Source organism: Galeopterus variegatus, unplaced genomic scaffold (genome assembly GCF_000696425.1).
Source record: "Galeopterus variegatus unplaced genomic scaffold, G_variegatus-3.0.2 Scaffold3963, whole genome shotgun sequence".
Taxonomy (NCBI): domain Eukaryota; kingdom Metazoa; phylum Chordata; class Mammalia; order Dermoptera; family Cynocephalidae; genus Galeopterus; species Galeopterus variegatus.
The window spans coordinates 85,086-92,195 of NW_007730074.1; the positions used below are offsets into that span (position 1 = coordinate 85,086).

General features: G+C 42.9%; 1 long non-coding RNA gene across 1 annotated transcript; it reads right to left on the bottom strand.

Annotated features, from left to right (window-relative positions):
• Positions 1-933: 933 nt before the first annotated feature.
• On the bottom strand, positions 934-4,046 carry LOC103601958. Its single transcript, XR_551494.1, has 2 exons — positions 3,977-4,046; positions 934-1,913 (listed from the first exon to the last, which is right to left on the bottom strand). It is a non-coding gene; the product is annotated as an uncharacterized LOC103601958 (long non-coding RNA).
• Positions 4,047-7,110: the final 3,064 nt, after the last annotated feature.

Here is a 7,110-nt window from a genome sequence, read left to right on the forward strand (position 1 = left end):
GATGGCCGGTTAGCTCACTGGGTGAGCGTGGTGCTGACAACACCAAGCCAAGGGTTAAGATCCCCTTACCGGTCATCTTTTGAAAAAAATAAAAAATAAAAAATAATAAAATGCAGGCTGAATTGTGAATGCTATGTGATTCTCTGCAAAAGAAAAAAGAGCTGGTGGGGGGGATGGATAGGGTGGCTTTCCAAGGTCTGTGACCCAGCCAGGCTATTGTTTGTTCACAAAGAAGCATGCCAACTTGTTGATGAGCTGACCAATGTGATGGAAGGAAAGCACACCTGTAAAGTCAGGGTGAAGGCAGCCTCTCTCTAGGCTGGCACGTCAGAGAGCACAGAACCACAACTCTGGGTTCCAGTGTGCCTAGGCAACTCCACGGGCTAGCCTCACAGGCCACCAGGAATCCTCACAGGGCATGGTGTCTGCCTGTGTATCCTCCTTCACTCTACTGGTTGGAGAGGTGGACAGAAAGGACTTACTTACTTCCACTCCAGTGGGATCAGGAAATCCAGAGAAACCCAGAGACAGCACCCTGCCTGGTCCATTAATTAAAATAAAGTTTCCATTGCTCTGAATGAGACCCAGTGTTGTGGTTAATTTCATGTGTCAACCTGACTAATACACCCAGTATAATGGTTGCTTAAGCAAGAATGAAATTTATGTCTCTCTCAAGTAAAAGTCCAAACGTGTACAGTGGCTCCAGTTTGCAAAAGTTGTCAGTCTCCCAAGTTCTTTCCATCTACTTGCTCCACCATCTCTAGGATGTTGCCCGTGTTTATGTGGTCCAAAATGCTCAGGCCAACTAAAAATTGATGACTATGAGAAATAAAGGGAAAATTGCTTTGAGGACGGCCACCAGTAACTGGCATACTATCTCAACCAAAGCCCAGCCCTGAAGCATGAAACCAAAGGAAACAGAGCAGTCTCAGAGCATTTGAGAAACAAGAGTTTTTATATACTCGAGATAGAAATTTTTAAAATCAGGCTTTTTAAGCTCAGAGAATTGACTGCCAGCAACCCATAGTTGCTGTACAAGGACATGGAAAAATCCAGCCAGAGGGTCTGTCTGTCCTGAGCAACAAGGCACACATCATATATAAATGCGGTGGTACTGATGGCAGCTGATTTTTTTCAAACAAACTGGGCAAGTTTTAGTATATTTAAGAGAAGTGCATAGGCACTGACTACAGAAGATATGGCCACATTCTGTGGAATAAATGTGTCGTCTACTGAGTTCAATCTCTGAGTATCCATCCATGCAAAGTTGACACTGGATATAACCAGGTAGTCTGTGACTTAAAATTTCTTCTTCCGGGGAATTATGGTGGGCACTGTTTGTCACATGTACATCTCTGTTTCTCATCAACCCATCTCTATCACTGCGTACTACACAGCTGCCAGTTTGGCCTTGGAATGACCTTGTGTTTCCCCTTGGCCTCCTCCATTGTTCAATAACCACAACAGAGTCATGTTGAGTTAGGTCAATCACTACAGGTTCTAGAGATTCACGGGTGAGGTCAACTACTTCATCACTTTCCCCAAGTTCTATCAGTTCTGCATCCAAGGCCATCTCAGGAGTTGGGCCTCCTTCCCCAGCTGTAGGAAATTCTCAGGTTTGTCTGGAATTCACTGTGCTACCACAGGATATTTTTTACTCATTGTGCTTTTTGGATTCAGCCTTCAGAGAAGTGATCTGTGCCAAAGTTTACAGCAAACGTCAAAGTCCTCAGTGTCTCACAGTTGTTGGTCAGTCACTCGCTGACTTACAAGAATTTGGAGCTCAGATTTTCTGATATATTTTAACTCTGATTCTGGTGCCAGTCTTGTCTCCACCTCCACAACTGCTGTGCTCCCACAGGGGGTGAATCTTCTAGGAGCCACGTAAAAGACAGCTGAATCTGAATTTTTCACTGAAAAAAAAAAGAGAGAGAAAGTAAGCTTTAGTAATATCTCAAATAAGATTGATAGTAGTATATTAAGTATATATAAAGAAAATGTATACTCAAAAAATCTTGATAGTTATGCATTTAAACAAAGTTTGGAAACCACTGCTCTTGAAACGGAGTGCCCCTCCCTATTCTATGTCCTGATGGTAGTGGGGAGGAGGAAGCCAATGGGCACTTATGTGAAGAGAAGCACAACATCATTAAACACCAAGAAAGTGTCACTACTTCATCCGAGAGCCATTATGAGGATCTCAAAGAAGCACTTGTTTTTTTTTACAAGGTCAGAATGGAGAGACCAAAAAGCTCTTTACACATTCAAGTTTCTAACAGCAAATAAGAAATAAATCATTTAGTCTGCTTGCAGGTTCATCTTGCCCAGGATTCTCTTTCTAACAGAGGCAACAAGTGGAGTTTTGAAGGGTTTTATTCCAAATTCTGTTCTAGGAAAGAGGGTGTAGGGATTTGAGCATTAGCCATAGGGAGACTTGGATTGAATCTAGGCTCTGCAACTTTTGGGCCCATGACCTAGAAGTTATTTAAGTTCTCAAAACCTCAGCATGTAAATCCTTTTTTAAAATTAATTATTGTGAAATTTTTAAATAATGCATCATTAATTAGGGAAATGCAAATCAAAAGCATAAATGAGATATCATTTCACACCCACTAGAATGACTATAATCAAAAAGACAGATAATAAGTGTTGGTGAGGATGTAGAAAAGCTGGAACTCTCACACACTGCTGGGAATGTAAAATGGTACATTGGGCTTTGGAATGCAGCTTTGGAAAACAGTCTGGCAGTTCCTCAAAAGGTTTAACATAGAGTTACCATATAACCCAGCAATTCCACTCCTAGCTATATAACCAAAAGAACTGAAAACTTATGTCCATACCAAAAACTTATACATGAATATTGATTACAACATTACTCATAATAGCTAAAAAGTGGAAACAACCCAAATGCCCATTAACTGATGAACGAATAGATAAAACTTAGTATGTCCACACGATGGAGAATTATTCAGCAATAAAAAAGGAATGAAGTGCTGGTATCTGCTACAATATGGATGATCTTTGAAAACAGGAGTCAGTCACAAAAGACCACATATTGTATGTTTCTGTTAATATGAAATGTCAAGAATAAGCAAATCCATAAAGACAGAAAGATGAGTGGTTTCCTAGGACTGGGGGGTTTGAGAGAAACGGGGAGTGACTGTTAATGGGTAAGGGGTTTCTTTTGGGGGTGATGAAGATGTTTTAAAGTTGAGGTGATGAGGGCCAGCCCGTGGCTCACTTGGGAGAGTGTGGTGCTGACAACATCAAGTCAAGGGTTAAGATCCCCTTACAGGTCATCTTTTTAAAAAATAAAATAAAAAAATAAGTTGAGGTGATGGTTACACAACCATGGGAATATACTAAAACCCACTGAATTGTATATTTGAAATGTGTTAAGTGTATGGCTTGAGAATTATAACAAAATAAACAAACCCGTAAGTTGACAGATATGTTACACAATATTGTGTGACACGATCTGTATTTACACGTAGCCCTAGAGCCTAGTGGGGAAGCGTGCAGCCGAGGAGGAAAATGGGCGGGACCCAGGAGGCTCAGCGCCCCACCGCAGGCACCAACCTACTGACCGAAGCTATACTTCTCTTGGGCCCTGCAGATACCTGCTTCTTGCCGGCTCACTACCCTCGACACTCTGCCCGGGGGCTGAGAACCCTTAGAACGAGGGTGGGCAGCCCCGGAAGGCAGTGCCCACCATCCCCCGGCCCCACCCATGCACCCAGCAGCCCATCAATGACCTAGATATTTTGTCCTGTCCCGCCCAATCCTGCCCAGGCAGCAATTCAGCATTAAAAGAGTTGGAAGTGTGAGCTCCAATTTTCCCGGCCTTCTGCAACTTCCCGGTCCCGCGCAGAACTACACAGGGCCGGAAAGGAGGACGGGGGACCACAGGCCAGGGAAAGCTGCACGATAGGGAGGGAGACGCAAGGAAGGGGCTGGCGCGGGGGAGGGTACTCACAGTGGGCGCACCCAGGCTGGCGGTGGCGCCCAGCAAGAGAGCCAAAGTCACGAAGCGGGGCGTCGCGGTGCAAACTCCCACCACCGGCTGGAGTAAAGCCCTAGTTTTTTTCTCTTTTTTAATCCTCCTTTAAAGTTTTTCAACTGCCCAATCAAAACCCGAGCTCAGGGTCGTTCGTCACCAGTCTCTGGGCAAAAAGCGCTGCTTCGGGTTAGAAAGGGGGATTTTCCCTGTCCTTGTTTTCGTCTTTCTCTGAAACCTGGTGCTTTCCGAGAAAGGGGAAGGGAGGGGTTGCTTTTTCTCCCGCTGGTGATTAGATCAGCAGCTTCCCGTTCTCTAGACAAATGGTTCTCAATGCTCCTCCCAAACCGGCGTTTTGGAAATTAATAGAGTTATTTTTGGTTGTTCCAATGACAGGGTCACTTGGAGGGGCAGAGGGGCTGAGGTGCCAGCCTACAGACGCCCCCAATGTATGAAAAGCCTGCTTATAATCTGGGCTTGCAATTACATGTAAAAACGTGTTTTATTTTTCAGTCATTTTATTTCTTGAATATTTATTGACCATCTACTACCCCAGGCTCATATACACTGTATTCTCCAGGAATGTTACTACCAGACAATTCAGAAGAAGATGTATGTTGGGGTTTTGGGGGGGTTGGGGGGATTGGAATTTTACCTTAAGATTTTTTACCATTTCAGAGAATCACACCAGAGCCAGCAACTCCGTATCTGAATCTGAGCCATCCGTATACAGCATGCCTCTCAGTCTTCCATGCCACTGGTTCACAGAGATCCAGGACCAGTTGCAGGTATCTGGCACTTCTTTACACCAGCCAGGGCAGCCAGGCTAGAGTGTTCAAATACTAAATTATTTGGCTTTCATAATCATATTAGTAAAAGAGTCACCACAAAACAATTATTATTAAAAGGGAGTGCTGGAAAAACAGAAGGGTGTTGGAAGATTGGGTTTGAAACCTCTAATCTACACTGGAGTTCTGGGGACTGTGCCCACCTCAGTCTGCCAAGCCTGAACTTGGGTACTGAGTCCCTATCCTAGAAATCTGGCAGATAATGCTCCATTACACAAGTGACTTGCCTACTGCAAGTCACCAGTTAGTGGCCAAGAACCCTTCAAGGATAGGCCTGCAGGCAGAGCTCTCTTCCAGCAGCCTCAGGATTTCTGAGAATGACTTTCTTATTCAGGGAGTTTACACAGTCTAATCGCATTCTCAGGAGCTTCTAGTCCTCCCTCTGTCAAAGTTCATCCTCTTTCGGGCCGGCCCGTGGCTCACTTGGGAGAGTGTGGTGCTGATAACACCAAGGCCACGGGTTCGGATCCCATATAGGGATGGCCAGTTCGCTCACTGGCTGAGCGTGGTGCTGACAACACCAAGTCAAGGGTTAAGATCCCCTTACCAGTCATCTTTTTAAAAAAAAAAAAGTTCATCCTCTTTCATCCCTTGGTTTTCTTACCTGTAAAATGAAGGGTTCTTGGCCACTAACTGGTGACTTGCAGTCCAGAGTGCGTGAGGACCATCTTTTTGCCTAAAGCTCTCTAGGGATTCCTCCATAGCTTCCTGCTCAGTGCCAAGAAGTTTTCCCTTGTATCTATCTCCCTGCTGTGGCTTTCTTTAGGTAATTTGTTCTAGTGAGCTGTGAAAATAAAGATTCACTGGAAGCAGTTGCCTAGAGCTTTACATCTTACAGAGTCTTTCTCATTGTTATTCCCTTCTCAGAACAACCCAGGAAAAGGGCTGGCACGGAGTAGACACCTCATATTTATTGAACAAATGATTGAGTGAATAAATAAGTACATCTTATGATATTCGAATAATTATCCTATGTTATGGATATGGTGACAAAGGGTCAAGGGACCACATACATCAATAAAGCTATGTTGATTCACCCCTCCAGCAGGACCATGAGATAACAGCAAGGACGGGAGCAGAAAGCAGATGGAGTGTTGGCGAGACCTTGCACCTTGCACGGAGCCCTTCAGCTCATGTCTCCCTCCCTCTTGCTTTTCATTTCCCACATTCCTTTCCTTCAGCCCTCTCTTAAAAAACCTCTCAGCAAATCTAAGTCTTTGAGATGGCTTAGTTTGGCCATTCTCCTTCAGGTTTACTGGAGAGATGGGTTAGCCTAATATCTCTTCTGTGATCACTGTTATTCTTAAATAAAAGCTGACTTCCATTTTCACTAACATTTGACTTTAGGTTGTTTATTTATTCTTCTGGGGGCAGGCAGCTGGACACGAGCCTGGTAACAGCAACAGCCCCCAGATACTAAGAGTAGTTGTTGACAAAACTAGAAAAGACAACATTTGCCAATTCTCTGTATTGTTTCCATTTATGACATGTTTTCATTAGGGATAGTGAAAAAAAAGTAAGATTTAAAAATTATCATGAGCTTCAAATAGGGGCTAAGTGAATTTTTTTAAAAATTATTACTTAACAATAACCACTTTTAAAAGGATAATACAGAGATGGCCAGTTGCTCGGTTGGTTAGAGCATGGTGCTGATAACAACAAGGTCCAGGGTTTGATCCTGTACTGGCCAGCCAACCAAAAAAAAAAAAAAAAAAAGAGAGAGAGAGAGAAATAAAAAGATAATATATCCAGTATATACTGGATATCAATATGCAGGAGAATGAAACTAGACCCATACCTTTCACCATACACTAAAGTCAACTCAAAATGGATTAAAGAATTAAACATACACCCTGAAACAATAAAACTTCTTAAAGAAAACATAGGAGAGACACTTCAGGAAATAGGTCTGGACACAGACTTCATGAATACGACCTCAAAAGCATGAGTAACCAAAGGAAAAATAAACAAATGGGATTATATCAAACTAAAGAGCTTCTGCACAGCAAAAGAAACAATTAACAGAGTTAAAAGACAACCAACAGAGTGGGAGAAAATATTTGCAAAATATACATCTGACAAAGGATTAATATCCAGAATATACAAGGAACTAAAACAACTTTACAAGAAAAAAACAAGCAACCCAATTAAAAAATGGGCAAAAGAGCTAAGCAGGCAATTCTCTAAGGAAGATATACAAATGGACAACAGACATATGAAAAAATGCTTAACTTCACTCAGCATTTGGGAAACGCAAATCAAAAC